The sequence below is a fragment of the Symphalangus syndactylus genome, chromosome 20 (assembly GCF_028878055.3).
Source record: "Symphalangus syndactylus isolate Jambi chromosome 20, NHGRI_mSymSyn1-v2.1_pri, whole genome shotgun sequence".
NCBI classification, from domain to species: domain Eukaryota; kingdom Metazoa; phylum Chordata; class Mammalia; order Primates; family Hylobatidae; genus Symphalangus; species Symphalangus syndactylus.
In genome coordinates, this window is record NC_072442.2 from 67,990,029 (window position 1) to 68,015,398 (window position 25,370).

The following is a 25,370-nucleotide window of genomic DNA, read 5'->3' on the forward strand; positions in this document are numbered from 1 at the left end:
AATTTCATGAGTCCAAATCCCCATCCCAGATATAGCTTCTCTCCAAGTACCTCTTTTTATCTCTCTCTCTCTCTTTTTTTTTCCTTTTAAGACAGTGTCTCACTGTGTCGCCCAGGCTGGAGTGAAGTGGAGAGATTTTGGCTCACTGCAACCTCCAACTTCTGGGCTCAAGCAATTCTCCTGCCTCAGCCTCCCAAGTAGCTGGGATTACAGGTGCAAGCCACCATGCCCAGCTAATTTTTTTTCCTTTTCTTGAGACAGAGTCTCGCTCTGTCACTCAGACTGGAGTGCAATGGCGCCATCTTGGCTCACCACAACCTCCGCCTCCCAGGTTCCTACATCACCCTCCCAAGCAGCTAGAGTTACAGGCATGTGCCACCACACCCGGCTGATTTGGTATTTTTAGTAGAGATGGAGTTTTTCCATGTTGATCAGGCTGGTCTCGAACTCCCAACCTCAGGTGATCCGCCAGCCTCGGCCTCCCAAAGTGCTGGGATTACAGGCGTGAGCCACCACACCCAGCCAATTTTTGTATTTTTAGTAGAGACGAGGTTTCACCATGTTGGCCAGGCTGGTCTCGAGCTCCTGACCTCAAATGATCCGCCCACCTCAGCCTCTCAGAGTGCCGGGATTACAGGTATGAATCACTGTGCCTGGCCTCAATTTTGTTTTGTTTTGTTGTTGTCTTTTTTTCTCTTTTTTTTTTTTTTTTTTTTGAGACAGAGTCTCGCTCTGTCGCCCGGGCTGGAGTGCAGTGGTGCAATCTCGGCTCACTGCAAGCTCTGCCTCCCGGGTTCACGCCATTCTCCTGCCTCAGCCTCCGAGTAGCTGGGACTACAGGCGCCCGCCACCGCGCCCGGCTAATTTTTTTGTATTTTTTAGTAGAGACGGGGTTTCACCGTGGTCTCGATCTCCTGACCTCGTGATCCGCCCGCCTCGGCCTCCCAAAGTGCTGGGATTACAAGCGTGAGCCACCGCGCCCGGCCCCTTTTTTTCTCTTTTGAGACAGGGTCATGGTCTGTTGCCCAGGCTGGAAGGCAGTGGCATGATCACGGCTCACTGCAGCCTCAAACTCCTGTGCTCAAGTGATCCTCCCACTTCAGCCTCCCAAGTAGCTGGGACCACAGGCATGTACCACCACACCTGGCTAATCCTTATACAACTTTTGTAGAGATGAGGTCTTGCTCTGTTGCCCAGGCTGGTCTCGAACTCCCGGACTCAAGAGATCTTCCTGCCTTGGCCTCCCAAAGTACTGGGACCACAGGCGTGAGTCATCATACCCAGCCTCTTTGTATCTCAATTTAACACTTGTTTCATTCTTCTTGTTACAGTAATTTTTCTTTTTCGAGATGGGGTCTTGCTCTTGTTGCGCAGGCTAAGAGTGCAGTGGTGCAATCTCGGCTCACTGCAACCTCTGCCTCCGCGTTCAAGTGATTCTCGTGCCTCAGCCTCCCGAGTAGCTGGGATTACAGGCACGCACCACCACACACGGCTAATTTTTTGTATTTTTAGTAGAGACAGGATTTCACCATTTTGGCCAGGCTGGTCTCAAACTCCTGACCTCAAGTGATCTGCCTGCCTTGGCCTCTCGAAGTGCTGGGATTACAGGCGTGAGCCACTGTGGCCAGCCTTGTTACAGTAATTTACGTGTTGTCCCCACCTTGCTAGCATTGCTAAAGGTAGATGCCACCTTATGGCAGTAAAGGATGCAGATCCTGGGGTCAGACTGCCCATGTTTGGACCTCAGCTCTAACCCTTACTAGCTGTGAGGATTTAAAAACGTTATTTCACGTCTCTGTGCCTTGGCTATCTTATCTGTAAAATGGATGTGTTAATAGTATCTATTCCCTGGAATGTTGTGGGGATTAATGAGGAAATCCATGGTAAAAAAAATCACGGTGAATAATCAATCAGTAATGACTCCTATGATTCACCCTTTGTTTTCTGAGCACTTGCCACAAGACCTGGAATAATTCAGATAAGGACTGACTGCAAGTCAGACACCTCTGCAGGAACGGTATAAGAAGATCGATTTTTGGTGGCCACTGAAATGGAATCCCAGTGGGTCAGAGGAAAACCTGGAATCCATATTTTTATCTATTTTTCATTATTTATTTATTTATTTTTTTGAGACGGAGCCTCACTCTGTCGCCCAGGCTGGAAAGAAGTGGAGAGATTTCTGCTCACTGCAGCCTCCGCCTCCTGGGCTCAAGCAATTCTCCTGCGTCAGCCTCCTGAGTAGCTGGGACTATGGGCGCCTGCCACCACGCCTGGCTAATTTTTGTATTTTTTAGTAGAGACGGGGTTTCACCATATTGGACAGGCTGGTCTCAAACTCCTGACCTCGTGATCCGTCCACCTTGGCCTCCCAAAGTGCTGGGATTATAGGCGTGAGCCACCACGCTCGGCCAGGAATCTCTGTTTTTAACAAGCTCAGGAGATTTTTCAGCAGCCAGACCAGCACCCCAGAGTTTGGCAGGCTTTGCCAAGTGCTTGATATAAGGTGGTAAATGTCTGGCACATTTAAAATACAGGGCCCTTTCTGTCCGTCTGACCCCACAGGTTGACATTAAAAGGATGCAAAAATACGGTTCTCAATGTACCTAAGAGGTTAAGGTTGGTCTAAGCAAAGCATGGAAAAAGCCCTTTTGAGTTTGTGTGTGAATAGATAGGAGTTGCCAGTTGGTTGATAAAGTGATAAAGTAATCCTTTTGTGTTAGGAGCCAGGAAGCAGAGAGAGGGGAAACAGCCCAAAGTGATTTTTGGCTTGAGAGCAAACACAATAGCAGAAAGCTGAGTGACACCTGGATGACAGTGCAGAGAAGGTGAGTGATACGTGGATGACAGTGCAGAGAAACTGAGTGATACGTGGATGATAGTGCAGAGAAGCTGAGTGATACGTGGACAATAGCACGGAGAAATTGAGTGATACGTAGGTGGTAGCACGGAGAAGCTGAGTGACACCTGGATGATAGTGCAGACAAGCTGAGTGATACGTGGATGATAGCGCGGAGAAACTGAGTGACACCTGGACGATAGTGCGGAGAAGCTGAGTGATACGTGGACGATAGTGCGGAGAAGCTGAGTGATACGTGGACGGTAGTGCGGAGAAGCTGAGTAGTAGAGATGGGGTTTCACCATGTTGACCAGGCTGGTCTTGAACTCCTGACCTCAGGTGATTCACCCACCTCGGCCTCCCAAAGAGTTGGGATTACAGGTGTGAGCCACGGCGCCCGGGTTAGGTCAGAACTTTCTACGCAGGTGAAAAGTGACAGCCCCCACAGTCCCAACACAGCTGGGCTGAGCTTCTGCCTCTCCAGATTCTGTTAATTTCTACCTCTACTTTCCCCCTCTCTCTCTAAGAGATCAGCCTTCACTAATTTAGGTGTCCTTGCCTTGAAAGATACGTGTTTTCTTTTTTTAATTTGCTGGCTGTTCTGAAGGCACTTTGGCATATGTATCTGTTTTCTTCAGCAGCAGACATCATCGTGGAGTTAAGATGGCAGCTTTGTTGTGATTCGTAAATTTGCTGAATTTGTAAATAATTGGGGATACGTGCTGGACTTTGATAAATGCAACTTCTTCCAGTGCTTAAAAGAATTGCTGCCGAAAATTTAGAGTGATTATACCTCCAAACTGCTGAATGAAAAAGGTCAAAAAAATAGTATAATTATCTATGTATATGTGTATGGGGTGTCCACGTCACCAAGTATTAGAAGGTTAAGAGACAAGGATGTGGACAATAAAACCCTACCCACTTCAAAGCAGATCCAGAGAGTAAGGCATTGTATGTCTGATTTTATGACCATGAGAGGTCAGTTCTGGGCTCCCATAAACTCTATCTGGAAGAAAGGGATTTAGGCACTGTTCAAGCAAACTTTGGCTGAGCATGGTGGCTCACTGGGAAGCCGAGATGGGTGAATCGCCTGAAGCTAGGAGTTGGAGACCAGCCTGGCCAACATGGCGAAACCCTGTCTCTACTAAAAATACAAAAATTAGCCAGGCGTGGTGGCGCACACCTGTAATCCCAGCTACTCGGGAGGCTGAGGCAGGAAAATGGCTTGAACCCAGGAGGTGGAGGTTGTGGTGAGCTGATATCACACCACTGCACTCCAGCCTGAAGGACAGAGTAAGACTCTGTCTCAAAAAAAAAAAAAGGAGGTTAAAAGAGAAGGATGTGGACAATAAAACACCACCCACTTCAATGCAGGTGCAGAGAGTAAAACATTGTACGTCTGATTTTATGACCGTAAGTTCCAGGCTCCCATAAACTCCATCTGGAAGAAAGGGATTCAGGCACCATGAAGGCAAACTTTATTGGCACCTGCAATGAGCTGAGCAGTGAACCAAGGGAAAGAGTTCAAAATTCTGCTTCAGGAGCCTTCAGTGTAACTGTGGTACTAGGCTAGCAAACAGATATTCACCACATACATGTATGTACAAGAGAGACCCATACTAAGCACTTGCCGTCTTTAACTGACTTGCCAGGCACAAAGCAGACCTTTTTTTTTTTTGAGACAGAGTCTTGCTCTGTCGCCCAGGCTGGAGTGCAGTGGCGCGATCTCGGCTGACTGCAAGCTCCGCCTCCTGGGTTCACGCCATTCTCCTGCCTCAGCCTCCCAAGTAGCTGGGACTATAGGCGCCCGCCACCACGCCTGGCGAAGTTTTGTATTTTTAGTAGAGACGGGGTTCGACTGTGTTAGCCAGGATGGTCTCGATCTCCTTATCTCGTGATCCACCCGCCTTGGCCTCCCAAAGTGCTGGGATAACAGATGTGAGCCACCGCGCCTGGCCAGCAGCTCCCTCTTGGACCTCTCCCTTACAGAGTCAAAAAGGGAGCAGTGGTCAGCACTCCTCTACCTCGACGTTAGCAGAGAACTCGGATCTCATTAGTAGCAAGGACTTCTCTGCCACAGATGTGGCTCTGAGACTGGTTCTTCACAGGCTGAGAGGTGACCCTGGCATGCAATGATGGTGTGAGAACCACCCAATCGAGACGCAGCACAGGCTGCCACTGTTGCTGGAGAGGAGAATGTCAGTTCCTCAGCTGGCTGAGTGCACTTCACATTGGGGTGCCCTGCGTTGCTGCTCCTCACACCTAGTTCCTTCAGGTCATAGACAGAGCTGCCTCCTGTGTGTCAGTTGTCCAGGAAGGCCAGGAAGAACAAGTTCTAGTATCCGCCATTTCCTTTCCACCCAGGGACTTATCCGGGGGTTGAGCAACTTCTCTTTTATGAACACTCATAACTCAATGGGTCTGCTACACCCTCATTCCTGGACAAGAGCAGGGAGGCCATCTCTGGTATCAATGGCCCCAAAGTGGTTGATCTGGACGGGTGCGGTGGCTCCGGCCCGTAATCCCAGCACTTTGGGAGGCTGAAGCAGGCGGATCACCTGAGGTCGGGAGTTTGAGACCAGTCTGGCCAACATGGTGAAACCCCATCTCTACTAAAAATACAAAAATTAGCCGGGCGTGGTGGCGGGCGCTTGTAATCCCAGCTTCTTGGGAGGCTGAGGCGGGAGAATCGCTTGAACCTGGGAGGTGGAGGTTGCAGTGAGCCGAGATCGCACCTCTGCACTCCAGCCTGGGCGACAGAGCGAGACTTGGTCTCAAAAACAAAACAAACAAAAAACAAAGTTGATCTTCTAAGAGAGGCTGTGCAAGAAATTATAAAGTCATAAGATCTGTGATTCCAAGAGTTTCCTTTTTTCCCCCACTTCTCTTTTTTTTTTTTGAGATGGTGTTTAGCTTTTGTTGCCCTTGTTGCCCAGGCTGGAGTGTACTGGCGCCGTCTCGGCTCACTGCAACTTCCGCCTCCCGAGTTCAAGCAGTTCTCCTGGCTCAGCCTCCTGAGTAGCTGGGATTACAGGCGCACGCCACCACTCCCAGCTAATTTTGTATTTTCAGCAGAGACGGGGTTTGGCCATGTTGGTCAGGCTGGTCTCGAACTCCTGACCTCAGGTGATCCACCCACCTCGGCCTCCCAAAGTGCTGGGATTACAGGCGTGAGCCACTGCACCCGGCCTAATACATGCATTTTAAATACAAATAGATACTGTAAAATTATCCTTCAGAAAGGTTGATCCAATTTATATTCTCACCTTACTTCTTTTTGAGAGAATCTGTTCACGTTTTTTTTTGAGACACGTCTCACTCTTGCCCAGGCTGGAGTGCCAGTGGCACAATCACAGCTCACTGCACCCTTCAACTCCTGGGCTCAAGCAATCCTTCCACCTCAGCCTGTGGAGTAGTAGCTGGGACTATAGGCGCGAACCACAATGCCTGGCTTTTATTTTTTGAGGTGGAGTCTCACTCTGTCGCCCAGGCTGGAGTGCAGTGGCATGATCTCGGCTCACTGCAAGCTCCGCCTCTCAGGTTCACGCCATTCTCCTGCCTCAGCCTCCCGAGTAACTGGGACTACAGGCGCCCACCACCACGCCTGGATAATTTTTTGTATTTTTAGTAGAGACGGGGTTTCACCATGCCGTCCAGGCTGGTCTCGAACTCCCAACCTCAGGTGATCCGCTCGCCTCGTCCTCCCAAAGTGCTGGGATGACAGGCCTGACCACCGCGCCTGGCCCACAGAAAGTCTTTAAATGCCCCCAGGCGCGGTTTCACGCGCTAGGGACTAAGATGCCCCTGGTGGAATCCAGGAGCCCTGGTGGTGGCTTCTGCGGGGCCCAGGCCGAGATGAGGGAGAAGCCGGGAGGAGTGGGCTGGGCTGGCCCGTGGGCCGGGGCGGGTCGGTGGTTTCTCGTGCCCTCCCCTCGGCTCCAGGGATTGCCCCCGTGAAGCTGGCACCAAGGCCCGGACACGAAAGCACTTTGAGCCATGGATTTATGTTAAATCCAGATGAGGAGCTGGAGCTGGTTTCTCCTCCCGCGTCAGGCGGCGCCACTGGAACGTCCTGGCGGGACACACTCAGGACACACCCCCTGGCGGGTCCCTCCCCAGGCGGAGAGAGTGCCCGAGCCCCTTCGCCCCGCGAGGTTCCGAGGGTGTAGACAGGCCCGGAGGGCGCCATCCGCCTTCCTACGCGAGTCACAGACACAGCCCGGGCCCCGAAGGCGTCTGCATAGCCGCTCCCGCCGAAACCTCAGAAACCGAGGCCGAACCCTCGCCACGCTCCTCGCAGCGGCAGCGGGCGGTGACTCAGGGGTTCCCGACTGGATTAACAGCGCCTGGAGGACTAGGCAGCCCGGGTGACCTACCGCAGCCTCATCACGTGACCAGGACCTGCGGCCCCGCCCCCGCAAGACCCCGCCCCCACAGGGACCGCCCCCAGGGACTCCGCCCCCACTGTCAGGCCACGCCCCCTGAGGGCTGCACGGGAGCCTGGCTGGATCTGAAGCCCCTTCCGAGGGGCCTCTCCAGGATCCTCTGCTCACACCGGCGAATGAAAAACCTGTTAAAAGGAATGGGGCCGGGCGCGATGGCTCACGCCTGTCATCCCAGCACTCTGGGAGGCCGAGGCGGGCGGATCACCTGAGGTCAGGAGTTCGAGATCAGCCTGGCCAACATGATGAAACCCCGTCGCTACTAAAAATACAAAAATTAGCCAGGCGTGGTGGTGGTCGCCTGTAATCCCAGCTACTTGGGAGGCTGAGGCAGGAGAATCGCTTGAATTCGGGAGGCAGAGGTTGTAGTGAACCGAGATTGCACCACTGCACTCCAGCCTGGGGGACAGAGCAAGACTGCATCCAAAAAAAAAATTTAAAAAGTAATGGCAAAAACCGCAATTACTTTTGCACCAACCTAAATAGTAGGGATCAAGGAGAGCTGAGCTGACCACTTACTCCCAAGCAGCAGAAGCTTCCTTGTTGAAACGAGAGGGCCATTTTTCTCCAAGGCCTCTGTTTCCAGCCTCAGTGTTTCCTAACCCTAAACCTAGGCCTGTTTCATCAAGGGTCAGCAGATTAGGAGTAGATGGCTATGGATCACCTTCCCTTTCCTAACAGGGTCTTCATTTCATGCAACATTTGCTGCCAGCTCATATGTGAAGATGTGAAAAGGGAGCAGCTGGGGCCTTTCAGAAGGGGGTCAGGAATCTGAGCCTCCTTGTCGCAGGGGAAATACTCTGAATGCAACTTCATCGTGAGTGGGCACGTGTGCGTTTGGGGACTGTTCGCCGAACAGTATAGGAGAGAGACAGCCGGGATCCCCTTTGAATCTGCAATTTAGAATGAGTGATCTAAGATGAGTAATAAGAGGTTGGAGATTCTCTTTTGAATGTGCGCTCTGGGGCTCTGGTATGGCTGAATCTGTTATAAAGAGGTTCTTGGGCCAGGTGCAGTGTCTCACACCTGTAATCCCAGTATTTTGGGAAGCCGAGGGGGGTGGATCACCTGAGGTCGGGAGTTGGAGACCAGCCTAGCCAGCATGGGGAAACCCCATCTATGCTGAAAATACAAAAATTAGCTGGGCGTGGTGGTGCCCCAACCTGGGCAACAGAGCCAGACTCCATCTCTGGGCAACAGAGCCAGACTCTGTCTCAAAAAATAAATAAATAAAAGGAGGCGAAGGGATTATGTTCTCCTAGATGGATCTTCTTTTTCTTAATCTAGCTGCTCTTGAATAGCAAAGTATGGGAGGAACACACTTATGAAGGATAGCGTTGCTTTGACTTTTTAAGAAACACTAGTAAGGAGGCCGGGCGCGGTGGCTCACGCCTGTAATCCCAGCACTTTGGGAGGCCGAGGCGGGCGGATCACGAGGTCAGGAGATCGAGACCATCCTGGCTAACATGGTGAAACCCCATCTCTACTAAACATACAAAAAAAATAGCTGGGCGTGGTGGTGGGTGCCTGTAGTCCCAGCTACTCTGGAGGCTGAGGCAGGAGAATGGCGTGAACGTGGGAGGCAGAGGTTGCAGTGAGCCAGAGATTACGCCACTGCACACCAGCCTGGGCGACAGAGCGAGACTGTGTCAAAAAAACAAACAAACAAGCAAAAACGCTAGTAAGCTACCTCTGCACTGTCAATGAGACACCCCCAGAAAACAAAGCGTGTGGTTTTGCTTTGGAGACCTTCACACCACGCACGATATCGGGTTGCCGTCATCTCTTCAGGGGGCCTGTTTCACTTTTTGTCTTGTTTTTACCCTTGGGAAAGAGGTGTTGTGTGTGTGTGTACTCGTGTTATACACGCTCACATAAAAGTCAGCCAGCATGATGATAATAGCTGATACTGGGTGAGTGCTAACGAGGGAACAGGCGCTGTGCTGGGTGTCTTCTTTTCATGATCTCGCTGGGTCTCCTTAACAATCTCAGTTAAAGCACTTACTGAAGTCATTACTGAAGAGACTGAAGCTCAGAGAGGTTCAATACATCATGACACCAGGCCGGGAACTGGGTCTATTCTGCCTCTAGAACCCACATCCTGACCTAAACCATTATGCTTTGCATCCGGAAAAGCAGCCGCGTGGACACTGGCCCCGTGAAGCTATTGCTGATGTGAACAGTCTTGAGTGATGCAGCTGCCTGAGGGGCACCAAAGCCTCCCACGGCTGCTCCTCTGCTCATTTTATTCCTATCAGGGTTTGGGGCTTGGGCCCTGAATCCAAACTGAACTTTGCCTTTACAAGTCTTCCTGTACTCTTCCCCCCATCCTCCTCAGTTTCTGTTGCTGAAAGGCTGATGTCATTAACACAGGCCCCTCCTGAGGCAGATGGGTGGCCCTGGCCAACCCCAAGACTTTCTCCCAGTCTCTAAGCTGTAGCCCTGCCCAGCTTAGGAAGGAAGAGCCCCAGGACCTTGTCAGAGCAATTCTCAGCTTGTTACCGGGGACGTTATGGATGAGGCTTTATCTCTGGTGTCCCTGGATGGTGCTGACAACCCAGGTCATGCTCGTCTCTCCCCAAAGTAACCGCACACATCTTGCACCATGAACAAACTGGGATGACGTGCCCGAGTTTCCACTTGGGGATCCATCTTTGTGTCTGCACCACGGAGGCCCCGAGTAAAGCAACATCACAGCTCATCTAGGTGAAACTTGTTCTGTTTGATGTAACGGGACAAGGGGAGAAAATGAAGCTGGACTGGCCGAAGATCAGGCTGAGAAATTCCTGGGCACAGTCTGGAGAGCCACTCCAATTACACCTGTCCCTCCATTTCCGTGGGGGATCGGCCCCAGGACCCCTGGCAGATACCAAAATCCCAGGACGCCCAAGTCTCTTATATAAGGTGCTGTAGTATTTACATGTAACCTAATCACGTCTCCCACAGACTTTATTTTTTTAAGTATTTTAAAAATAGAGACAGGGTCTTGCTATGTTGCCCAGGCTGGTCTTGAACTCCTGGCTTCAAGTGATCCTCCGAATGTGTTGGGATTACAGGCGTGAGTCACCATGTCTGCCCCCCACCCCCGTGTACTTTAACTTAACTGTTGATTATTTTTAATACCTAATACATTGTAACTGCTATGTAGTTGTTATGCTGTATTATTTGTATTTTTTATTTTTGCTATTTTCTATTGTTTTCCCTCCAAATATTTTTGATCTGTGGTTGGTTGAATCTGAGGGCGCCCTTGGATAGGGATAGTGTGGCTTCCAGCCAGGTAGAGAAGGCCAACTATAAAACTTTGTAGGCCGGGCACGGTGGCTCACACCTGTAATCCCAGCACTTTGGGAGGCTGAGGCAGGCGGATCACAAGGTCAGGAGATCGAGACCATCCTGGCTAACACGGGGAAACCCCATCTCTGCTAAAAATACAAAAAAAAAAAAAAAAATTAGCCGGGCATGGTGGCAGGCGCCTGCAGTCCCAGCTACTCAGGAGGCTGAGGCAGGAGAATGGCGTGAACCCGGAAGGCAGAGCTTGCAGTGAGCCGAGATCGCGCCACTGCACTCCAGCCTGGGTGACAGAGCCAGACTCCGTCTCAAAAAAAAAAAAAAAAAAAAAAAACCAAAAAAACTTTGTAAAGAGCTCTATTGTATGCATACAAAAAACGCTGGAAAATGCTAATGCGGTGGTGTATTTTATGGGTCACATTTTACTCTTTTATTGTCTAAAAATTTTTAAAAGTCTGGCTTTATGACTTATATGACAAAAAAAAAAAACTGAATAAACTTATAGTTTAAAAAAATCGGCCAGGTGCTGTGGCTCATGCCTGTAATCCCAGCACTTTGGGCAGTTGAGGTGGGCGGATCACCTGAGGTCAGGAGTTCAACTGAGGTCAGCCTGGCCAACATAGTGAAACCCTGTCTCTGCTAAAAATGCAAAAATTAGCCAGGCATGGGGGCGGGCGCCTGTAATCCCAGCTACTTGGGAGGCTGAGGCAGGAGAATCGCTTGAACCCTGGGGGCTGCGGTGAGCTCAGATCGCGCCACTGCACTCCAGCCTGGGCAACAAGAGTGAAACTCCATCTTCCCGCCTGCACCCCGCAAAAATATCCCACCTGCTACAGTGAGCTGTGATCGCATCACTGCACTCCAGCTGGGCAACAGAGCAAGATCCTGTTTCAACAAAACCAGAAAACAAAAACCCCAAGAGCCTGTATGCTTCGTAACTTCCATGTGGCCTCTTAGTGGTCTATGACATGCGTACAAATGCGCCATTGCCAGCGTGTTAATTGCAGTGCGGCTTCCCAGCCAGCAGCCCGGGTGATCTTCCTAGTGGGGCCTTGGCTCACTGCCTATGCTTCCCCCAGTCTTCCCTGCACCTGCAGAGCCAGAGAGAGGTTTCGTTGCCCAGAACCAGGCATTTGCGACCCTGACCACCCCTGAGCAAAGTTTTCACACCTTCCCTGGCTCCCTCAGAGGAATGAAGGTCTGGGAGGAGATAGGGCCTCGTCCTTGGAACCAGGCACCTCTTTTTTTTTTTTTTTTTTTTTTTTTTTTTGAGTCAGAGTCTCGCTCTGTTGCCTAGGCTGGAGTGCAATGGCACCATCTCGGCTCACTGCAACCTCTGCCTCCCAGGTTCAAGCGATTCTCCTACCTCAGCCTTCCAAGTAGCTGGGATTGGCCGGGCGCGGTGGCTCACGCCTGTAATCCCAGCACTTTGGGAGGCTGAGGCGGGCGGATCCCAAGGTCAGGAGATCAAAACCATCCTAGCTAACACGGTAAAACCCCGTCTCTATTAAAAATACAAAAAAAAAAAAATTAGCCGGGCGTGGTGGCGGGCGCCTTTAGTCCCAGGTACTGGAGAGGCTGAGGCAGGAGAATGGCGTGAACCCGGGAGGCGGAGCTTGCAGTGAGCTGAGATGGCGCCACTGTACTCCAGCCTGGGCGACAGAGCGAGACTCCGTCTCAAAAAAAAAAAAAAAAAAAACCAAGTAGTTGGGATCACAGGTGTGCACCACCACGCCTGGTTAATATTGTATTTTTAGTAGAGACGGGGTTTCACCATGAGGCCAGGCTGGTCTCGAACTCCTGATGTCAGGTGATCCACCTGCCTCAGCCTCCCAAAGTGTTGGGATTACAGGTGTGAGCCACTGCGGCCGGCCGGAACCAGGCAGCTTTGATTGCAGAATCAGGCAGAGGCCAGGTGGGAAGTCGCCGTCTGTTGGTGTCTCAGGCCATGCTCTCCTTGGCCAGACAGAACCTCTTCCTTTTTGGTCCTGAAAGTCACACTAAAAATCAGCAGCAGCTCGGCCTTGGGCAATGTGCCATGTGTACCGACGTTGGGGTTAGTGGTCTTTGCAGGAAGTCAAGGTTGCTTGCGGGCCTGGAAGGAAATGTGGGCTGCCTGCATGTACAGCCTCATGTGTGGCCTCTGGGAAGGGGAGCAGACGGAACCTCAGTCCCAGAGACTGGGAGGCTTCTCTGTTTGGCTTCCTCATTTCTGGTTAGTTGTGGCAGGGGCAGATACAGTCTCTTTTGCAAAAGCAGCTCTTTATGTCCAGAAGGCGACAGCTCAGCTCTCCTTTAGGGCCTCCAAAGAACTAACCCCCAGCGTGGGGCTGTGGCCAGCCGGGTGCAGCAGCAGCAGCAGGCGCAGCAGCAGCGTTCCTGTCTCAGCAGCCTGCAGCGTGGCTTTGATCGGACAGTCAGCGGGGTGTATTTGCCCCCAGAGCCAGTGGTCTGAGGAGCCCAGCTCCAGCTAGGTCTCAGGTGGAGGCACCATAAGTACTGCTCTCTGGGGAAAACCAAGTCACGATCTGATTTGGGTGAGCGCTGATCTTCCCTCCAGTGTGATCCCAAGCTCCCTGGGATGTTGGCTGTAGGGAGTGATGGGGAGCCACTCTGGGGACCAGCCTGGGGTCCAGGAAGGAAGACTTCCTAGCACCCTCCCCCTCTCTGCTGGTGGCCCAGCACTCCCCTCATGTGACAGGCATGTGGCTTTTTGGAGGAAAGAAACTTTCACAATCAGACAGAAACAGCAACTGGGAAAATAACTCATGCAGGGAACTGGGCCATGAGTGTCTAGAAGGCTGTGGGCCACGAGAAGGGGATTAGGGTGAGGTTTCATCAGAGCTGTGGCTGAGATCCGAGGAGGCTCCTAGAGCTCGAGGCTTCAGAATGGTCAGGAGCCAGAGGGATGGTGTCTTTCTCTCTCCAACCTATCAGACCAAAAATTGGGCATGGGGCTGACCCTGCCCAGTGTTTTTCAAACCCACAGAGACAGAGGTTTGAAATCATTCACTCCAGCATTAAGTGGAGGTGGCTCCAGCTCAGAGCTGCCAGCCAAACCCTCTCTACCCCACAGCAGGAGATCAGGGTGTGACTCTCCTTAAAGAGCCCCTTGCAATGCTCATCCGAGCCTGGGCCAGGCAGGGCTGGGGGCTGCCTTGAAGAAGGAGATGCCTCCAAGATCCGACACCCTCTGGAGCATTGCAGGATGCGTCTGCCCAGGAGGCACTGCAGGGGAGCCGGGATTCCTGGAACGTTTGGGAAAGCTTCTGAGCAGCACGGTGTCCTTCCTTAGGAAGGTGGATCTCGGCCGGGCGCGGTGGCTCACGCCTGTAATCCCAGCACTTTGGGAGGCCGAGTCGGGCAGATCACGCGGTCAGGAGATCGAGACCATCTCTCGCTAACACGGTGAAACCCCTTCTCTACTAAAAATACAAAAAATTAGCCGGGCGTGGTGGCGGGCGCCTGTAGTCCCAGCTACTCTGGAGGCTGAGGCAGGAGAATGGCGTGAACCTGGGAGATGGAGCTTGCAGTGAGCCGAGATTGTACCACTGCACTCCAGCCTGGGCGACAGAGCGAGACTCCTTCTCAAAAAAAAAAAAAAAAAAAAAAAGGGAAGGTGGATCTCCTGTACCTTCCTGTGGTGACACCTGTGGTGCCATCTTCTCCCAGGGGCTCTAGCTCTGTTCAGAGCACTAACAGGATTTTCCAGAAAGTTCTGTGTGTGTTGCTGCTCTTCTGTAAGCCCAGGGCAACACAGTCATGAACATTTAGGGAGGGGGTGGGTGAGGCAGGATGTAGAGTTAATACCCAGTTTTGTCCTATGTTCCTCTGAGAAGTTAGCTAAGAAATCTTTTTTTAATTAAATTTAATTAATTAATTAGTTTTTTGAGCCAGAGTTTTTGCTCTTGTCACCCAGGCTGGAGTGCAGTGGTGTGATCTCAGTTCACTGTCCTCCACCTCCTGGGTTCAAGCGATTCTCCTGCCTCAGCCTCCCGAGTAGCTGGGATTACAGGCACGTGCCACCATGCCCGGCTAATTTTTGTATTTGTAGTAGAAGGAGAGTTTCGCCATGTTGGCCAGGCTGGTCTTGAACTCCTGACCTCAGGTGATCAACCTGCCTCGGCCTCCCAAAGTGCCAGGATTACAGGCGTGAGCCACCACACCTTGCCTGTTTGTTTGTTTGTTTGAGACAGAATCTTGCTCTGTTGCCCAGGCTGGAGTGCAGTGTCGTGATCTTGGCTCACTGCAACCTTCTCATTCTCGGTTCAAGCGATCCTCGTGCCTCAGCCATCTGAGTACCCGGGATTACAGGCACCTGCTACCATGCCTGGCTAATTTTTGTATTTTTAGTAGAGATGGGGTTTCACCGTGTTAGCCAGGATGGTCTTGATCTTCTGACCTCGTGATCCACCTGCCTCGGCCTCCCAAAGTGCTGGGATTACAGGCGTGAGCCACCGTGCCCAGCCAATAATTTTCTTTAAAATGCTCCTTATGCTACTTGCTGAGCCTGGGTCAGGCAGGGCTGGGGGCTGCCTTTGGGAGAGAGATACACCAGAGACTAGTTAATCACTGTAGCAGTAGAAAACACCCTTATGGGCCGGGCCTGATGGCTCACACCTGTAATCCCAGCACTTGGAGAGGCCAAGGTGGGAGGATCATTTGAGGCCAGGAGTTCGAGAGCAGCCTGGGCAACATAGGTTCTGTCAGTACAAAATTAAGAAAAAAAATTAGCTAGGGTTGGGCATGGTGGCTCACACCTGTAATTCCAGCACTTTAGGAGGCCGAGGCGGGTGAATCACCTGAGGTCAGGAGTTTGAGACCAGCCTGGCCAACATGGCAAAACCCTGTCTCTACTAAAAATACAAAATTTTTAGGGCATGGTGGCACATGCCTGTAATCCTAGCTACTAGGGGGGCTGAGGCAGGAGGATTGCTTGAACCTGGGAGGCAGAGGTTGCAGTGAGCTGAGACCGCACCACTGCACTCCAGCCTGGGCAACAGAGCGAGACTCCATCTCAAAAAAAAAAAGAAAAATTAGCTGGGTGTGGTGGTGCATGCCTGTAGTCCTAGCTATGCGAGAAGCTGAGGCAGGGGGATGGGTTGAGCCTGGGAGGTCGAGACTGTAGTGAGCTATGATTGCACCACTACACTCCAGTCTGGGCGATAGAGTGAGACTTGTCTTTAAAAAAGAAGGCTGGGCGAAGTGGCTCACGCCTGTAATCCCAGCACTTTGGGAAGACGAGGCAGGCGGATCACCTGAGTTCTGTAGTTGAGACCAGCTTGGGTAACATGGTGAAACCCCTCTCTACTAAAAATACAAAACAAAACCAAAAAAATAGCTGGGCGTGGTTGCAGGCACCTGTAATCTCAGCTACTTGGGAGGCTGAGGCAAGAGAATCACTTGAACCCGGGAGGCAGAGTTTGCAGTGAGCCAAGATCGTGCCACTGCACTCCAGCCTGGGCGACAGAGAGAGACTCTGTCTCAATCAGTCAATCAATCAATCAAAATATAAATAAAAAGAAAAAAGAAAACACCCTTGCCTCCAGAGATCCTCCAGGTACAGACCTCACGTTCAAGGAGAAATCAAAAGACCCAGGAGCTTGTCAGATTTCAGTAGAGGAGAAAGAGGATGGAAATTCATCTTCGTGTCTTCCTTCCTCTGCCGCTTCCCCTGGAGAATAGCTTTAGGAGCTGCAATGGCCGGGCGCAGTGGCTCACGCCTGTTATCCCAGCACTCTGAGAGGCCGAAGTGGGCAGATCACGAGGTCAGGAGATCGAGACCATCCTGGCTAACACGGTGAAACCCCGTCTCTATTAAAAATCCAAAAAAAAAAAAAAAAAAATTAGCTGGGCGTGATGGCGGGTGCCTGTAGTCCCAGTTACTCAGGAGGCTGAGGCAGGTGAATCGCTTCAACCTGGGAGGCGGAGGATGCAGTGAGCCGAGACTGTGCCACTGCACTCCACACTCCAGCCTGGGGGACAGAGGGAGACTCTATCTCCAAAACAAAAACAAACAAAAAGAGCTGCACTGATGTGCTTGAATTAGCGTCAGGTGCCAGTGCTGCCTGGTGTGCTGGGAACCGAGCTCTTCCTGAGGGAATGTCGGGTGGCATCTGGTCAGGATGCTGTCCTGAGGCTTCGGGATTGGCGCCAGGTACAATTGCTCTGGACCGAGCCAGACCTGAGTGTGAACTTGGCTCTGTCACTCACTAGCAGTGTGACCTTGAGCCCCTTCTGTAAAGTGGCGTGGTGATTGTGGCTTCCACATAGAGAGGCTGCTTGCGAAGAGTGAAGGTTACGTGCTTAACGCGGTGCATAGAACGTAAATATTGGTGATGCTCGGGACACATCGGCCGAAGGGCTTTCAGCAAACTCGCCGGGAGAGGAGGGGAGTCCTGAATCCTTGTGTGTATTGAGGGGGAGGGGGTGTCCCAGAAAGGCTTCTCTATAAGGTGGATCTAAGAAAAGCTGCTAATTCTGTTGTTTTCGTGAATTCATGCTGAGGCCACACGTTAGATTAGTAGCAGTTTCTATATTCGCCCCCAGTTCCCAAAAGAACCTTCTCCACAGTCATCCATTCTAGCGCTTCGCTCCATTTCCACGTCTGCCTCTGTAAAATTTTTTGTTTTGTTTTGTTTTTTTGTTTTGAGACGGAGTTTCGCTCTTGTTGCACAGGCTGGAGTGCATTGGCGCGATCTCGGCTCACTGCAGCCTCCGCCTCCTGGGTTCAAGCGACCCTCCTGCCTCAGCCTCCCCAGTAGCTGGGATAACAGGCGCCCGCCACCACACCACACTAATTTTCTATTTTTAGTAGAGAGGGGGTTTCACCATATTGGTCAGGCTGGTCTCAAACTCCCAACCTCAGGTGATCCATCTGCCTCGGCCTCCCGAAGTGCTGGGATTATAGGTGCCTTCCACCACGCCTAGCTATTTTTCTGTATTTTTAGTGGAGACCGGGTTTCACCATGTTGGCCAGGCTGGTCTTGAACTCTTGGCCTCAGATGATCCTCCTGCCTCGGCCTCCCAAAGTGCTGGGATTACAGGTGACTTCCACCATGCCCAGCTAATTTTTTGTATTTTTAGCAGAGTTGGGGTTTCACCATGTTGGCCAGGCTGGTCTTGAACTCGTGGCCTCAGGTGATCCGCCCACCTCGGCCTCCTGGAATGTTGGGATTACAGGTGTGAGCCCCCATGCCCAGCCCACATTCTTTCTAGAAGCATTTAGTCACCAGCTCAGTTTGAAGTGGTACCTCCTGCCCCCTCCGTAACTCACTGTCCAGACCACTGTCTGTGCTTTCCCTCTTTGTGATTTCTGGGCATGTCTGAAGTCCATTATCATAAGTAGCCTGGGAAAAGGAGCTCTGGCTTATACAGTAGGGCTCAGGGAATATTCAGTGAAATAATAAGTAACTTTTCTGCAGGGTGCGGTGGCTCATGCCTGTAATCCCAGCACTTTGGGAGGATGAGGCAGGAGGATTGCTTGAGCCTAGGAGTTCGAGACCAGCCTGGGCAACATAGTGAGACTCTGGCTCTACAAAATAATAATAACTTTTCTAGCCCTGAAAACCCATTAAACTTCCTGGAATATAGGAATTGAAGGGTGGGAAAGAGGAAAGTATCCCCCCGCTTTATCAGCCACTGCCTAGGACTTACATCTCTTCGTGTGGAGGTGAGAAAATCAAGAGACAGACAGGGAAAGGCAGTTCTTCAGAGTCACACAGCAAGTTAGTGGCAGAGTCAGCAGTTGGATTCAGGCTGTGCTCGGCCGAGCGCTCTTTCCCTCCTGTTGGAGAAAGGCAGCAGAGTGTTGAGGGGCTAACGTGTGGCTCCTGGACCGGTCGTGTGGCACGGTGACAATGAAGTGATGTAATACATGCAGAGTCCTTAGGGCAGCCTGGGCACAGGAAGCACATGGAAGTGTTTGCTGCCTCGTGTCTATATTACCCTCTCTTCTTCTTCCACACCCCTACTCCTTTTGCCAGGCCCCTCATTTCAGGAGACAGAAGAACCCTGACACTGTTGAATATGCCAGAACAGGCCGGGCGCTCACGCCTGGAATCCCAGCACTTTGGGAGGCTGAGGCAGGTGGCTCACCTGAGCTCAGGAGTTCGAGACCAGCCTGACCCTGTAGAGTAGAGACATGGAGAAACCCCGTCTCTACTAAAAATACAAAATGAGTCGGGCATGGTGGCAGGTGCCTGTAATCCCAGCTACTCGGGAGGCTGAGGCAGGAGAATCGCTTGAACCCGGGAGGCGGAGGTTGCAGTGAGCTGAGATTGCACCACTGCACTCCAGCCTGGGCAACAGAGGGAGACTCTGTCTCGAAAAAAGAAAGAAAAGAAAAATGCCAGAGTATCCAGAACATCGTTACTAGGCAGGGGTGAGAAGCTGGTGGGAAGCTTGGCGGACTCACCGCCGTCTGATGGGGTGGCTTTCTGGATCTTTACAAACTCAAGCCCAAGAACCAGATCTTGATTCGACATTGGTTGTTTTGTTTATTTCTTTGTTTTGGTGACGGGAACATGGAAAGGAGCCTTCTCCCCTGGGCACAGGCCCCCAGCAGGCCAGGAGTCTGGTGCCGCACTGTGCAGTGCCCTCGGGTCGGCATGGTGGTCACCATGGCCTAGCACAATCTGCAGTGGCAGAAATCGTGCCCAAGCCCTGTCTGTCAGGCCCTGCAGACTCGCTCAGGCCAGCCCCTTGGGAGCGTGAGGGCCCAGAATCCGTTTCTATCATGTTTCTCCCATCACTGAACTGAAAGCCAGATTTTCCATCTGTCTGGTTGGAGGTGCATCAAAGTCATCCCCGGGAGCTGGTGAGTCACAGCTTTGCCTGCAGCGCCATGGGGCAGAGGGGTTGAGCATACTGTGAGCAACCAGCATCTTCTTTCTCGGAATCCCAGCAGACGGCGAGAGGAGACGGGACGGGCATGCACCCAGAAACTGCTTTTTTCCCAGGGAAGAGCTACCGTTCACCTCCCTCCCCCAAACACAAGTTTTTTTGTGTGTGTTTTTTTGAGATGGAGTCTCACTGTTGCCCAGGCTGGAGTGCAGTGGCACGATCTCGGCTCACTGCAACCTCCACCTCTGCCTCCCGGGTTCAAGCGATTCTCCTGCCTCAGTCTCCTGAGTAGGTGGGATTATAGGCACCCACCACCACGCCTGGCTAATTTTTGTAATTTTAGTAGAGACAGGGTTTCACCATGTTGGCCAGGCTGGTCTCGAACTCCTGACCTCAGGTAATCCACCCACCTCGGCCTCCCAAAGTGCTGGGGTTACAGGTGTGAGCCGCCGTGCCTGGCCTAAAAACAAGTTTTATTGCAAATTTGGGACAGGCCTCGGAGAAGGACTCTTGAGAATTGAGATCGAAGTTCCCTTAGTGGGCTGAACCATTTCTGGGTTTCTATGTCATTTCCATGTTGGAGCCTGATTGGATAGAAAGGAGTACAGCCTCCAATGCTGGCTGCTGAACAAGGGAGCCCTGTGCACTGGGGAATTATCAGTTAGGGTTTTTTGTGAACAGTTAGAGAATTAATTGGAACAGCAATCTTCCCACCCGAAATCCCATCCTAGGGGCCAGTTGTTCTTTCTTTGCATCTTTCCAGAGAGGGTGGTCATTCTCGACGTGACGTCTCAACCAGCCAAACAGTTCTTTTCCGGTTGGTGGAGCTGGGCTGGGTGGAACACCTGTACTGCCTCATTCCAGGCTCTTTGTGACCAGGAATATACTTGGTCATTCATTCATTCATTCATTCATTCACATTTGCTCATTCATTCACTGAAACTATTTGTGCAGGGTCCTGGGGTTACAGTGAATAACAGAGATGTGGTTCCTGTCCTCCAAGAGACCTCAGTCTAGTAGGAGAGACAGGCATTGAACGTTCACAGGAGTACTGAGCATTCAGAAGGAGGGAGCGACGCAGGCCTTCCTGGTCTGATGGGTAGGGAAAGCCCCCTGGAAGACAAGATATTTAAGTTAAGACCAGAAGGGTGAGTAGGAGTTACCCAGGCAGAGCGGGGGTAGAGCTTTTTTGCCAGAGATGTCAACCTATGCAAAGGTTCCAAGGCAGGAAAAAGTAGAAGAGAGTAAGGAGCAGAATGTGCCAGATGACACTGAAAGGGGTGCAGAGGCCCGGCCACAGGTTCCTTAGGCCACCAAAAGGATGTGTGGGTCTCTATCCCGACAGCAGTGACTCGGGAGACTGAGGCGGGAGAATCGCTTGAACCCAGAGGCAGAGGTTGCAGTGAGCTGAGATTGCACCATTGCACTCCAGCCTGGGGGACAAGAGCGAGACTCTGTCTAAAAAAAAAAAAAAAAAAAAAAAGGAAGCCATAGATGGGTCTTAGTAAGAGAGGAATGACATGCTACATGTGTTTCAGGATGTTTTAGAGCAACTCTTTTTTTTTTTTTTTTGAGACGGAGTCTTGCTCTGTTGCCCAAGCTGGAGTGCAGTGGCGCGATCTCAGCTCACTGCAAGCTCCACCTCCCGGGTTCACGCCGTTCTCCTGCCTCAGCCTCTCCGAGTAGCTGGGACTACAGGCGCCTGCCACCACACCCGGCTAATTTTTTGTATTTTTTAGTAGAGACGGGGTTTCACCGTGGTCTCGATCTCCTGACCTCGTGATCCGCCCGCCTCGGCCTCCCAAAGTGCTGGGATTACAAGCGTGAGCCACCGCGCCCGGCCTAGAGCAACTCTTTAGTTGCTATGAGACACTGAGAAAGTCTTTCCTCTCATTGATCTTCATATCTTTGATGTCAGTCTCGTGAGCCTGGGACTGCCCCAACCAACGGACCCAGCCAAAACGTGGCCACTGTGGCCGGAGTCTGACCCTTCTTCACTCTCCTTTCGGGAGAACACGAGTCATGTGTGCTAGTTTCTCATGCCAGCTCCTGGCACTGGACCGTGTGTTCATGAGACTGAGCTGACCAGCTCGGGACAAGGTGCCAAGAGCTTGGGGAAGAGGAAATTAGGAGTCACGAGGTTTCACGATCAGAACCCGAAAGTGCTTTATGGAAAATTTGCATGTCCTGGGTGCAGCTCGGCCTAAGAGAAGCTGGTGCAGTGATTTCAGGGGTGCGTGTGCCTGGTTTTTGGGAGAGGCAGCCAGAGGCACCGGCTTCCCTTGTGAAGGCGGCTGGGTCAGACTGCCCCCTCCCTCCACCCCTACGTTTATGAAGGTGAAATTTAGTAGGAAGGACATCGAAAGTAGCGTGATGGGGAAAGAGGACCAGCTGGGTGTGAGGTGGGAGCTTGCCATCTGCCATCCTCTGTTTTCCCCAACCAGGTAGAGTTCTCAACGCTCTTGGCACTTACAACAGATGTTCTTTTTTTGTTGTTTGTTTTTTGAGACGGAGTCTCGCTCTGTCTCCCAGGCTGGAGTGCAGTGGCACAATCTCGGCTCACTGCAAGCTCCGCCTCCCGGGTTCACGCCATTCTCCTGCCTCAGCCTCTCCGAGTAGCTGGGACTACAGGCGCCCACCACCATGCCCGACTAATTTTTTGTATTTTTAGTAGAGACAGGGTTTCACTGTGTTAGCCAGGATGGTCTTGATCTCCTGACCTCGTGATCCGCCCGCCTTGGCCTCCCAAAGTGCTAGGATTACAGGCGTGAGCCACCGCGCCCAGCCAACAGATGTTCTTTAGGGCAAGTCCTGTAGGACATTTTAACATTTCTGGCTTCTGCCTACTGAAGGCTAGTAGCGACCCCTAGTTATTGTGACCTCTTTTTTTTTTTTTTTTTTTTTTTTTGAGACGGAGTCTTGCTCCGTCACCCAGGCTGGAGTACAGTGGTGCAATCTCGGCTCACTGCAAGCTCCGCCTCCTGGGTTCAAGCGATTCTCCTGCCTCAGCCTCCTGAGTAGCTGGGACTACAGGCGCCTGCCACCACGCCCGGCTAATTTTTTGTATTTTTAGTAGAGACGGAGTTTCACCATGTTAGCCAGGATGGTCTCAAATTCCTGACCTTGTGATCCGCCCTCCTCGGCCTCCCAAAGTGCTGGGATTACAGGCCTGAGCCACCGCGCCCGGCCTATTGTGACCTCTTTAAATGCTCCCACACATTGGTATTTTTATTTACTTATTTGTTTTTTTGAGACAGGGTCTCTCTCTGTCTCCCAGGCTGGGGTGTTAGTGGTACGATCTCAGTTCACTGCAGCCTCGATCTCAAGTGATTTTCCGGCCTCAGCCTCTTGAGTAGCTGGGACTACAGATGCCTGCCACCATGTCCGGCTAATTTTGTGTTTTTAGTAGAGACAGGGTTTCACCACGTTAGCCAGGCTGGTCTCGAACTCCTGACCTCAAGTGATCCGCCCGCCTTGACCTCCCAAAGTGCTGGGATTACAGGCGTGAGCCTCTGTGCCTGGCCCAATTTGAGAGTGTTTGTTTATTTATTTATTTATTTATTTATTTTGAGAGGGAGCCTCACTCTGTCGCGCCCAGGCTGGAGTGCAGTGGCATGATCTCGGCTCACTGCATCCTCCGCCACCCGGGTTCAAGTGATTCTCCTGCCTCAGCCTCCTGAGTAGCTGGGATTACAGGCGCCCGTCACCACGCCTGGCTACTTTTTGTATTTTTTTTTTAGTAGAGATGGAGTTTCACCATGTTGGCCAGGCTGGCCTTGAACTCCTGACTTCAGCTGATCCGCCCACATTGGCCTCCCAAAGTGCTGGGATTACAGGTGTGAGCTGCCACACCCGGCCCATTTGAGGATATTTTAGTGAAGGTTTTAGGCGGTGGGATGATCATTCTCCCCGTGTCACTCCTGGGGGCTTCTGCTCTCTCCTGCCCGGACGGATTTCCTCCTGACTCCCCAAGCTGTGTTCCCAGCAGCAGCCTGCAGCCCTGTGTCCAAGCTGGAGATTTTTGTCCAGGTACTTGGCGGGCCGCTTGGCTGGAAGCCTCTGGTGGCCGAGGTGCTGCTGCGCGGCCGCCAGATGGCGCTGGGGAGCCCCCACTCTCTGCCGCAGGACGGACAGAGGCAGGACTGGACTGCAGAGGGAACTTGCCTTGAGGCCTGGTCCTTAAAGAGACACAGCACACACGGCCTGACCGGCAGCCCCAAAGCAAAGGCTCCACTGATGGCAGGCGCCCCTGGCTAGGCTCTGAGGTTCCTTTGCCCTTGCCTTGCTGAATGGTGAGCCACTGCCTCTCGGAGCCCGTCTCCTTGACAGCCTGCCCTTGGCTCCTGCGGCCACTCCTGGGCCTGATGGGGACAGGACCAGCCTGGTGAGTGGTGTCAGAGGTCCTGGCAGTCAGCGTAGGCCTGGGATGCATCTGCAGAATTCTGGCTGAACGAGCGAGGAGCACGGCCAGCTTTGAGGCCGTGGTGACCACAGGAGGGCAGAGGGCCAGCCCGTGAGCTCTGACCCCAGCTGGACATGCTCTTGTTTCCCTTGGGGCTAAGGAGATTGGAGCTACTGAACTGAATCTCTGGGTTTTGGAGACTTAGAGAATCCATCGGACTCTTCTGCTGGCGTCTTTCTGAATGCTGATGGGGGCTTGGTGGTAAGTAAATGAGGAGGGGGCTGCAGGCCCTGCTGTCGAGCCCTCGGACGGACCCTTTGGGAAAACTCTGCTGTTGACCTGTGGGTGGTGTCATCTGAGCCATGTGAAGTGAGGGCCACGTGAGCTGGGGCTTGGCGAGAGACCCTCCTAAAACTGTGGCTCGGGCAGTGCATAATCTAAGCCAGCGGCTCTGCCCAGGATGCTGCCCTTGCTGTGGCCCCTGGCCGTGGGGAACGGGGCTTCAACTCGGCCCCTGGGAAGTGTGTGGGGGCGTGTGGGGAGTGACACAGCTGCAAGGACCTGATGTCACTGTGCCTTATCCTGCAGTGATGCCTAGGGAGGCAGCGAGGGGGTGAATGCAGCTCCCTGGGGAGCGGGTCCACATCTTGCCAGGGCAGCAAGTCTTCCCATGACTCAAGCTGACACAAAACTTTGCTGGAGAAATGACTAACTGGGAAGGGCTTCCAGTTCACCTCTGTTGCCTGTAGATCTCACTGGCTGCTGGAAAAGCCAGGCGGGCTGAGCAGAGGGCAGGTGAGAAGAGGGCAAAAGACAGACTCGTAGACTGAGCCTTCGCCCTTACAGGTGACGCTGTGGAGCCCTGGGGAATTTAATTCTTTCCCCAGACTGGAGGACTGAGGATGAATCTTAGAACAGTAAATGCTGGCCGCGCGTGGTCGCTCACGCCTGTAATCCCAGCACTTTGGGAGGCCGAGGCGGGTGGATCATCTGAGGTTGGGAGTTCGAGACTAGCCTGGCCAACATGGCGAAACCCCATTTCTACTAAAAATACAAAAAATTGGCCAGGCGTGGTGGCGGGCGCCTGTAATCCCAGCTACTCGGGAGGCTGAGGCAGGAGAATCGCTTGAACCCGGGAGGCAGAGGTTGCAGTGAGCCGAGATCCTGCCACTGCACTCCAGCCAGGCAATAAGAGTGAAACTCCATCTCAAAAGAAAGAAAGGAAAAAAAGAATAGTAAATGCTGCTTTACTGTACCAAGGAAATGGAAATAGAGCAAAGCGTGGAAAACAGGCCCCCACAGGATCTGACAGGAGAGTTTCTATTCTGTTAGGTGCTCAGAGGAGGCCTGGAGGTCATCTTCTTGATCCGCCTGGGCACATACCTTCTTTTTTGTTTTTTTTCTTTCTGAGACGGAGTCTCACTCTGTCACCCAGGCTGGAGTACAGTGGCACGATCTCGGCTCACTGCAACCTCCACCTTCCAGGTTCAAGCGATTGCCCTGCCTCCGCCTCCCAAGTAGCTGGGATTACAGATGCCTGCCACCACGCCCAGCTAAT

At 52.2% G+C, this 25,370-nt stretch overlaps 1 protein-coding gene across 3 annotated transcripts in view; it reads left to right on the top strand.

Annotated features, from left to right (window-relative positions):
* The window catches only part of ABR (ABR activator of RhoGEF and GTPase), a 223,552-nt gene that overhangs the window by 20,180 nt on the left and 178,002 nt on the right, over positions 1-25,370 (top strand). Inside the window, exon 1 of one of the 3 annotated variants that reach the window (XM_063629641.1) lies at positions 23,834-24,073. The exons of the other annotated variants lie outside the window; for them this stretch is intronic. The gene's annotated coding sequence lies outside the window, so the exon portion shown is untranslated. Of the gene's footprint in view, positions 1-23,833; positions 24,074-25,370 lie in introns of those variants that run through there. 3 annotated transcript variants of the gene reach the window in all.